Source organism: Poromitra crassiceps (assembly GCF_964638095.1).
Source record: "Poromitra crassiceps genome assembly, chromosome: 18".
Lineage (NCBI taxonomy): Eukaryota > Metazoa > Chordata > Actinopteri > Beryciformes > Melamphaidae > Poromitra > Poromitra crassiceps.
Window position 1 is genome coordinate 18,999,532 of NC_139636.1, and position 10,000 is coordinate 19,009,531.

A 10,000-nucleotide genomic window follows, 5' to 3' on the forward strand; every position below is an offset into this window, starting at 1 on the left:
ACATGTAGTGTAGTGTCATTTAGCAGCTTGTGTCACTTTCCAAATACACAGTCAGTGAATCAATGTTAGCACTGGAGGTGCTAATGCAACTGCTAAGATGTGACAGTAGATCCTTGGGATTCTAGCTGATGCACTGGTGCATTGATGATGACACAATTAGAAGAATATGTTTGACTCTGAAAGAGCGAATCTATCTGCTATATAATGGATTGACCCAGAGCTAAGAGAGTGGCGTCAGCGGAGGACCAAAATGCAGATCCAGGAAGGGGGCTCTCGCGCTATACGTTTGAATGCATAAAATAAAGCTGATAATATACAATTTGATTGTTAAAACGTGTTACCCTTTCAAAGTACATCACAAATGGTCCATTCTGCTGCAAGTCAACAGTGCCCCTTAATCCAGAACCTTACTTCTCAAAAGTTATTTTTTGCCAAAAGTTCCTTTTGCAATGTAAAAAACTGGTCCATTGGAGTGAATGGAGATGTCGCGACTTCTATATACATGGCTCTGGATTGACCATCCTCCGCAGTCCACACTCTGCCTGATCAGCCAGCCAGCGGCTTTTGTTCTATCAAGGAGCGTGCCAAGGAGTGCTTCAGGTGGTCGTCTGAGTCATCTTCCAACTCCACTTTTCCACTTGGTGAACCTGACTGTCCTTACATTTGTGTGTGTGTGTGTGTGTGTGTGTGTGTGTGTGTGTGTGTGTGTGTGTGTGTGTGTGTGTGTGTGTGTGTGTGTGTGTGTGTGTGTGTGTGTGTGTGTGTGTGTGTGCGTGCGTGCGTACATGCATGCGCAGCCCAGGATGTCTCCCCAGTTCTGTTTATGCTAGACTGGCTGACCTACCGAGAGCCCTGGAGCTAGTCACATGACTGTCTTATCCAGTCACCGGGGACCCTGTGACAGAGCCGTGCAGATGAGGCGACATGCTGCCTTCTGCCTGTTTACCTCAGTGTGTGTGTGTGTGTGTTGTGTCTTAGTTTTTGTACGACTGCAAACTTGTTTCTTGTTGATGTTTTTCCTACTTCCCTTTTCCTCTGCTGAGCCGATGACAGACTCAACAGTGGCTCACAAAGCATAGATTCCCAGTTAGTGAACCTCTTAAAAGTGTAGGCTACTAAGTAGGGATGTGCATCTCCATCACTGAGGCCGATGTGATATGCATCTCGATGCACTGCTAATGATCTGATACATTAAAGATATATATGAAGCAACGACCAATTCACCACTATTGACCTTTTTCACAACAGCCATTCTGTATCTAAAATGCAGGGAGTAACACAGGTCCAAGCATCCAAGCAGAACATTAATGAGGGTTTCAAGCTTCCAATCCATTTAGGTGTTCCAATCCCGGGGCCCTCATTAATGTTTTGCTTGCACCTGTGTTGTTTCCTGCCTTTTAGACACAAAATGGCTGCTGTGAAAAAGGCGGATTGCGACACACACACACACACAGCAAATCATAAATTAACTAAAAAAAGTGTAATTTTTTCTTTACATATTTGGTTCTCTAGTAATCTCAGTAAGCATCTCATGTATGCTGTTTCTTTAAAGGCTATAGGTCTCTACCAATATAAATCTGATTTTACCGATGCAAAGATGTCAGAAACAATGCATCACAAGTTCATCACAAATTGTATCTGATGCACAGTTTTTTTAACCGGTGCAATCGCATCTTGAACCTTTATGCTGGTGCACCGATGCGAATTGGTGAATCTTAGCATAATGTAATGTGCCCTCTACTGGTAACCAGTGCACTGCCAGTAGGAATTGCAACATCGATAGAACTTGTCTCCTCTGATACAAAGCCCCATCCACATTCCCCTTAGCTAGTAAAGCCACAATAAAGTCACACATTCACGATAGAGAGCAGTGAGCTAGATAATTACAGCGGAGATCCAAACGTCTAGTGAAGTAGTGAAGAGGAAATATCGCCATGCCTAATACTGGAGTAATAATACAACTTTGGCTTTGGCCTTATAGCTTGGAGAGCTTTTTAGCCTTCATAGCGGCAATGTGTTGTAAAGTTGGTTGTGTGTGTGGGGAAGTGTGTGTTAGTGTTAAGTCTTAAAACTCCATGGATGGATGAATTCTGACTTAAATTATATTCCACTGCTTCTTGTAGATGTCGGTAGATGTCGGACTCGTGCTGTTCTACACTGAATTAACCAACAGTACAGGAACGGATATTTGGATTTTGTGCGTTCTGTGGATCTGTGGATTTCCCAGCAGATAACCTCTCTCAGTCTGCTCCCCTCTCATTCTGCTCTCTTATTCTCTTTGATGAAGATGCAACTTCTCGTACTGCATCCTCCTCCTGTCCAAAGGCTTTAAAGGAAGCGGCAGTGGCATCTCTGACAGGACAAAACCATATCCGTCTCTCACGCTTCATTGCCGTTGGCTCACAGCATTGTAACACGTCATGCTAAATTATTCCGCTAGCTAGATCAACAGAAGACTTTAGAGACATGCTTATTCAAACATGGACAAATCAAAGCCAGGAGGTCTTGATGTGACGCGGAAACAAAACGGGGTCGTTTTTGCATTGCCAGGCTCTCCTGTTGAAATGGGCACATCTGGTCTCCCAGTTCTACCTATGTTTGTCCTTTTTTGTTAGTTGACAGGCAGCACAGATGACGCCCCTAATTGTTTACACTTGAGCGATCAGATTTGTTATGAACTTATATCGTCCTTTGTGGGCCAAGTTGGATACATTTCTGAAAATGTCCGTATGTTTGGTGGTGTCACAGTATGAGAGAAAAAGCAGAGATATCAGAATCAGAAAATCTTTATTGATCCTCAAGGGGGAATTGAGTAATGCTACAGTTGCTCACACTCAAGTAGGGGAAATATAAACATAGACATTATTAGAAGAATAGGAATAGACAACAAAAACAATAAAATACAGTAGAAGCTACCTACAGTAGGTATATACAATAAAAGTGTCAAAAATACTGTATGTGCCTTTCCCTACCATCCTTATCAAAGTACTATTGAGTAAGAAGTAAGAATATGTAAGGTACATAATATTTTATTATATACTGTAGAGCAGTGTGAGTAATAATAATAGTAATGATAATAAAGTAAGGTGCATTACTTTTTCTCATTTGATTTTGCACAAATTTTGCCGATATTGCAAATTGAGTGTTATGGTTATTACATTATAAAAAGTGGGTTTTCATTTGTAGACTATTTGTAGACTATTTGTATGCGTCAAAGCTAAACTAATAAGGAATACTAGTTTCGTAAATCGTAAATCAAGTGCATCTCAAAATAGCTGATTTCATTGCGTGGTCCTGTAGTATTGAGCAATAGTAAAGAATACAGTACCTTTCAGATATTAGTGTTGAGTCTGAGGCTGTTGAGTATCACTTGACCAACCGACATTAGTATTTTAATACTATTGGTGACTCATGCTAATGTTAATCACGTCCATATCACGCGCCAGCGATGTTCTTTTAACATTATGACTTCTTCATTTTCCTGTGTGTAGTCCTGTTTGGTATGTGTGTCAGTCTAGTGATGTATGTTAGTGAAGCTGTCAGGTACTGGGCTGGGGCCAATTGAGATCCAGAGAGCCATCACACCCAACACTGTCAAAAGCCCAGTAAACTGATACTATTTTCAGTGTAATGTTGGAGCACAGAATAGTGTGTGGATGCTATAAAGGAACTCTGTACTACATTGCTTTGCCTTTATATAGTTGAGCCCAGATATCCAGTTTACTATGCATTGATGTGGTCTAGTCCAGCAAAGTGATGAATTGTACTTCACCATTGCTTAATTTACAAGAAGTTAACAGAGAGAATGCATCATGCAACATAGACAGTCATGGAGTTCTGGACAAAATCATTTCTGTCAGTAAAAATATTCTCCGATTTGGCTTTGAGAGACAAAATCTCATCAAATGGGGGTCTGTGGCTCTAATGTGGACTAAATTAGGGTCTTTGATATGAAAAAGGTTGAGAATCACTGGTATCCAGTCCATCTGTTCCATACATTGTGAAATTGGTGTAGTGCTCTCGTTTCGTCCATAAGCAGTAGAGCAAAAAAGTACTTTAAGTCAGCTTTTCAGTACCAAAAAAAAAGCTAATTTCACAATTGATGCCTTTTTGATACATTTTTCTCATTTACCAATCCATTTTCAGTGAGTCGGCTTGATCTTAGGGGCAATAAAAAAAACATTGTCTTTTGTCTGCTAAAGCATAAAAAGGCAACATTGGAGGAATGAAGGTTTTTCAGGACACTGGTAATTGCATTTGGCCCCAAGTCCCAACAAGTTTGCAGTGACCTGAAGTGGCTTCGGAGCTCATGGAAGAGTGGGCAGTTTGATGTGGGTCCACACATCAATCTCCTTCTCCTCTTTAGATGGTTCTCAAATCTAGTCTGGGCACCTTCCACCCCGCTTTTTGTCATGGGGCGTAAACCACGGAACCAGAATGAACACCGTAAGGCAGTGCGCCAAAAAACGTCTTTGTTGCCGTTAGCTTGACGTCTCTTGCCTCGATTAATTGTCTGATGCAAAGCTTCTGTATTGGCTTAAAAGATGTGAGATTGTGAATCCGCAATGTTGCTAAAAGAACTTCTTCAAAAACTTAGTTCGGTACGTCCATCTTTTGTTTTGTTGTTTGCCGTTCTGATACGTTGTGTCTAATTGTCAAGTTAACAAGCTATATCCGCTTGCTATATATCTTCCTGTCTAGGGCGGGCTCTAGGCCGGAACCAGGTAGGGTGACAAAATCAATTGTGAGCGGAAGCCAGGCTCTTTCTCGCCGAGAAGAGCCTGGTGACGCGAGGTTACTCAAATCCCGTAAGCTGGCTTTGTCCACCACGTCTGAGCATTTCGAACAGCCCATAGAGTGTGAGTACGAGGGCGGCAAACATCTTGGACGATTTAATTCACTCTGTTTTGCTGTTTCTTCGTCTACTTCCTTTATAAGAGCATTCTTCTTCTTCTACTTCGGGGCACACTAGGCACGGTGTAGTACATTGCTGCCCCCAGTGGTTAAAAACAACATTGCATTTGGTCTTTGCAAACGGAAATGATGTACGTCTTTATTTGCATATAGAGAGGGGGAGCTAGGTCCAATCACAACACGCATTCATGGAGACGCATTCTAGTGCCAGGTGTGAACAACACTGACTAACTGAGTCGGACCTGGGTCTACATGTGATCCACAGCTGGCAATGGCTATTTGTGTATGTATTGCTATTGGACATGAAAGTTAAGCAGATATCTTTCGAAGTTTACATCACATCATCACATCTAACAGAATTCCACACTACAATAAAATCTCCAGATCTGAAATGCAAGCTTACGTTTATTAATATTATTTTTATGGACTGGGTAATCTGTTGTATTTTACATGGAAAGAGGCATTTTCTGCGTTTCTTTTCTGTCCCCATTGTTTCGCCATGAAATCTGTGTAATTCCCCAGCAATCATTATTATGGCAGATTCGCAGAACAAGTTACGCAGCCATTTTTCATCCATCCCTGAACTGTTGCCACAGCGCACCCTTGTGCACGCTCTCGTCCTGCCGTCCAAAATAATGTGCCGGCTGTTATCGTAAGCTACATAAAGTGCACAGCTCTGATGTGGGCGGCCGTGGGTTGGTCTTTATCTGATTTCGCTCTCTGTAAAGCAGTGCAGGTGCCTGCAATCATATGTTTTACTCTGTCTGATTGGACACCAATGCCTGTTTTTCTGCCTCTGCTGGAGAATACAGTTCCACCCAATGCTCTTTGTGTATTCTGTTGAAACCTCGAGGCTGCACGATATGGAGGGAAAAAACGGACATTGCAATATATTTTAGAGCTTAGAACATCACAGAGAGGCCGTGCATTATGTTTGCTGCTGTACCAAGATAAAGTGCCAGGTCTCCACTGCAGAGTTAGTCTAGGCTCTTAAAAAGCTTCTTACAACAGCTATGAGATAAGCTAAATTAGAAAACAACAGAGGCTTCCCAACTATTGATTGGAGCCGCGAAAGCTGGAAAGGTAACATGCGCATACTCTTAACATACTCTATACTATTTTATTTTTTATTTTTTTATTGATTTAGATTTTCCAACAAAACAGAGAAAGAAAAATACAAAAACCACAAACATCTACAAAAAACCTACACATATAGATTCATTCAGAACATATCCCCCCTCCCCGCATGACCCCCTCACCCACAAACCCACAAAAATATCAGTTCACAGTAGGCCTATTATGTGTTTTTCAGCATGTCCAAAACTCAATCATCACAGAACTTATTTTGAACAGATCATATTGACAAGCACGCGTACAGCCAATGGCGAGAGACAGGACAAACATCACATAAGCACAGGACACTCCGAATCCTCCTTTATCTATTGTAACGGTTGCCTTGGCGACAGCATCCCTGCCGTGGAGACCCGGCAGCTGATGCAGGCCTGCTGTCACGTTGAATGGGGCCGTTGATTTACAGTTTACCTCAGATAGGTTCGCTCTACTTCTCTGCATTGCTCCCTCTTGTCTCCTGGCTGGCTCGCCGTCTGGATCGGATTAGCTTCTTGTTCTGTGTGTGGAGGGCAGACATTTTCTATTGTGAGGAGTAAAAGGGAGCCTAGTAAGTTTGGCTTCTCTCTAAGAATATCAGACTTTCTTCTCTTCTCTTCTCTTCTCTTCTCTTCTCTTCTCTTCTCTTCTCTTCTCTTCTCTAGCTACCCCTCTCTGATTTTGAAGGAGATTCTCAAAGCTACAGTGTAATGTCACTTCTCGTGGAATTTCAAACAGCTCTCAAACTTGAAATAAGGTGGTAGCTGGTGTTGGAGTTGGACTCCAAACCAAAATTTCGCTCTCCCCATCACTGCAAAAACAATCTCAGGGAAACTAGCAAGGCAAATATATAGGCTCGCTTGCACTCACCTTTTATATACCGTAGTTGTGATAGGAGTCAGTTAAGTGTTTATTAGCCATTTTTCCTACATTGAAAATCTTGAATATGCGGTTAGGCATGTACTGTAGGTTACCGTATATACACACTGCTTAACATAAAGATGTACAGTATAGCCATGTAGGTTATATACACACTGCTTAACATAGAGATGTACAGTATAGCCAGCAGAGTCAGGTTATAGATCCAGTGCATTGATTTAAACTCAGTCAGAAAAAGTTTGATGTTGATTTCTAACACAATTAGCTTTTTTCTGGATGGTTAGACGGTACAAAGCTTTTGCCTGGGTCCAGACCTTCCAATCCGCCCACTCGACAGAGTCGACTTTTGACTGCTTCTGGTCTGGCATCGTGATATGCAAATTAATTTTCCTCAGTTGACGGAAATATTAGCCGATGACCACCGAGGAGGACTAATTATTAGCCAATCAGCGGCAATGAACAGCACAATGGACGGATCTAATGCCGTTGTCAAGCGGTTGTCAAGTGCGGGCGGCTGTCATAGATGAGAGAGGCTATCGAGGCTGTTTTAAATTAATTAAAAGTACCAATTACTTTGAAATCTGAATGGCACTCTGCTTTGAAGGCATTCATTCTAAGGGGAGATTTTTTGCGCTCTCCCAAGTATCTGTATTATTCTGTAACAACTGTAACATTTGATCCAGGCAGATCCATTGGTCTCTAGTGATTGATTAGGGAAAATGGAATTCCCCCGGGGATTCCCTTCATAGAAATAACAAAGTACAATCTTAGACTTGAGGATGGAAATGGAGTTTAATATGTTGACAATGCAGTCTGATATCAAGCTAACAAAGCTTGGTTAGATGGTACAAAGCTTGTACCATCTAACCAATATTTCTATATTTGGGGAAAACATGTCCATTGTTGGAACCTGATGCATACTTTTGACCAATCTGAACATTAATTAAAACCTGGGCATTATTTACACCAGAAGTAGATTGGAAAGGTAAATGTTTGATTCTGTCGACAACCAGGGGTTTTCCACATTTCCACATTGCTGACAGTTCTAATAATGTGGGTAACTTTACATTAACACGTTCTTTGTTCAATTATACCATGACATTGAGAAACGCAGTTCTCATCGCACTGGACATTTAAAAATAATTTAGCATGCCTAATGTGACAGTAGACGAAATACCTATCCAGAATTTTCGCTGAATTCAGTTTCACTTGAGGGCATTTCCTTCCTGAAAAATAGCAAGTGGGCACTTTTAAGACTTAGGTAATCACATTTCATAAAATAATAACAGAGGTGGAATGCATTTTCACTGACTGAAATCATGAACATGTGCTGACATACATACATCATTAACTACAACAGCAGCTAAAAGTAGGAGAAGTGGCATGTCAAGCTATATTATAATTACACACTGCTCTAACAACTTTCCCTCAGGCTTAGTGTGCTGCAATGACAAAAGGGCAGAATCGCCATGTGTGGACATGTTGCTACTACTGATTATATCCACTAATTAAATATGAAATTGCTCATTGTCTCCAATATTCTATACCCAGTCCATGCTTGTATGCATAGTTAGTAGACCAGAATCTTCCATTTAATGGGCCTTCTCAATGTGAAGTTTGGTAGATAACTGGTAAAAAAAATTGTGCTTGTTATTTTTGTTGTTTCTGCAGACGCCTGGGGACAGTAGGAATGCTCTCAGCTGTTGTAACGAGTGCTATCGAGTAGAAATCAGCGTAACAGAGATGGTGATGTAATGTAACCCTATCACATTCATTCCATCCATTCATCAGCTTGCTGCCAGGTATTTGGTGCTCATCTTCGCACAGACAGATGGACGCTATGGGTCATTCCAATGCCGTCACACCCTGTCAAAGCAACACTACTTGGGTTACACTAATCTGTTGGCAAAGAGGGAAACTGATGAATGCCAAGGGGCTACACCACAGAAAATAAAGACGAGAAGTCACATCTAGTCATAGACGTTGCTGTTGTTCCTGGTTGATCCTCTATCCATTAGCATCCATCCATTGTGACCATCCTGCATCTCTCCATTCTTCAATCCATCCAAAGCATTTCCTGCTCTCGCCTACGCGTCAACAGATGGATGCCGGCCGCGAATAGTTCCAGGAAGCGGTTACATGTCCGTCCTCTTGGATGGCCTCACTCCATTGGACAAATCTATTGGATTGGGACCGTCTGTACTCCTACTGAGTCTCGTAGCACATCCAGTGTACTGGCCTTCTGGCTCGCTAGCAGCAATCCCACTCACAACGCAGAGCCGTTAACGGTTTGATTTGGAAAAAGATTGACTCATTCAAACACATCGGTACAGAAGAACAGTGACATTGTTCTGAGCGTCCCTCTTGCTCAGTCCCCTGACCTCCATTCTGCATTTGATTTGATGGCATGGCTGTTCATTTCTGGTCAAGCTTCAATGCTTGGCTCAATTTTCATTCTTTATTTTCAGAATTTCCCTCGCCTCAAACTCGCCACAGTTTCACTTACAGCTACACTGTACTGCAATGTAAACATACACCCATGTTATCAGCCTAAATTACTAAGTGGGGTTATAACACAGAAGAGCATCCAAACCTCTACTAGGCTTTTGCCCAAATGAGCGTATTGGTATGGACACTTGTTAGTGGCTGGTAGGGGTTTAATTAAAACATGCCACCGGGTGCCAGCCCACCAGACTCCCCCTCCTCACTTCTTCCCTCCCGGCTTCACTGGACTGAGGAGCAGTTGGCTTTGTACCATTCTCACACTTCCTAACCACCTGTCCTGCCCGCAGGCAGGAGGGCTGCATGCATGGATCAACTTCACATTGGCCCACACAGTAACACAATGCAGGTCCAAAGGGGGCATATGTGCTTGCAAAGTCATGGGTCTTAACCATGGACATACCACTATAGTATCACGGCACCTGGGAGTGGCAATCTGAATGCTCGGAGAGAGCTTGTAGTGAGAGCTTGTAGTGAGAGCTAGTGGCTATACAGAGTTGTACTGGCATCTACAGAGATTCAGCGAGCCATCGGCGGACGCAGTGCCAGCTGGAAAGGCAGTACGGTCAATACACAGCTTGGCACTAGTCTAAAGCCT